At 44.6% G+C, this 1111-nt stretch overlaps 1 non-coding gene across 1 annotated transcript; it reads right to left on the minus strand.

The window, feature by feature from the left end:
• Nucleotides 1-267: 267 nt before the first annotated feature.
• Nucleotides 268-340, minus strand: Trnat-agu (transfer RNA threonine (anticodon AGU)). Its single transcript has one exon. It is a non-coding gene; the product is annotated as a tRNA-Thr (tRNA).
• Between the last annotated feature and the right edge of the window lie 771 nt (nucleotides 341-1111).

Consider the following 1111-nt stretch of genomic DNA (forward strand, 5'->3'; position numbering starts at 1 on the left):
TGAGCTCAACAAATATGTACAACTGGAGAATTTTTTGTTTTTCATTTTCATCTTGTTTCGTTGCTTTTCTCTGAAGGCTTGAAATTGCGCCATGACTTTAAGGACGAATTGTGGAAAGGCCAGGAAAGGTTTTCCTCCTCTCCAATGACGACTGTGCTCCTGACGCCAAGTAAGAATGATAACAGCAGTAACAGAGGCGTTTTGGCACAAATAGAAGGTTTCATTTTTACGATAACGTTGGGAGCTGAAGAAGTGAATTAAAATTTGTGCTGTGGCCGGGACTCGAACCCGGGTCTTCTTGCATACTAGGCAGATATGCTGACCATTACATCGCCACAGCATTATGATCAACGTGGCTGCACGAACTATCCATTTCAAATACTCTCAAAAATGGTTCTGAGTACTACTGGACTGAACTTCTGAGGTCATCAGTCCCCTAGAACTTAAAACTACTTAAACCTAACTAACCTAAGGACATCACACACAACCATGCCCGTAGCGGTCGCGAGGTTCCAGACTGTAGCGCCTAGAACCGCTCGGCCATTTCGGCCGGCCAAATACTCTCCCCAACAAATGGTTCAAATGGCTCTGAGCACTATGCGACTTAACTTCTGAGGTCATCAGTCGCCTAGAACTTAGAACTAATTAAACCTAACTAACCTAAGGACATCACACACATCCATGCCCGAGGCAGGATTCGAACCTGCGACCGTAGCGGTCACGCGGTTCCAGACTGAAGCGCCTTTAACCGCACGGCCACACCGGCCGGCTCTCCCCAACACAAACTCCACTTCACATCTCCCCTTATATTGTCACTATTACAAGGGCTCTCCGACACTGGACGTAATGGAGAAGTGCTGTACTACTTGTGATCGTATAGATGTTAAATTAAATTTTCCCTGAGTCATTTAAGTCTCTAATTTATCTACGATAACGTTGGAAGCTGAAGAAGTGAATTAAAATTTTTGCTGTGGCGAGGACTCGAACCCGGGTCTCCTTGCTTATTTGACATTAATATTTTAATGACACGTATTTCCTTATTGTACTTCTGCTACGGTCGCTATGATGTATCCCGACTCCAGACAATTACCTTTCGGAGGACTGAATTACA

The sequence above is a fragment of the Schistocerca cancellata genome, chromosome 7 (assembly GCF_023864275.1).
Source record: "Schistocerca cancellata isolate TAMUIC-IGC-003103 chromosome 7, iqSchCanc2.1, whole genome shotgun sequence".
NCBI lineage: Eukaryota > Metazoa > Arthropoda > Insecta > Orthoptera > Acrididae > Schistocerca > Schistocerca cancellata.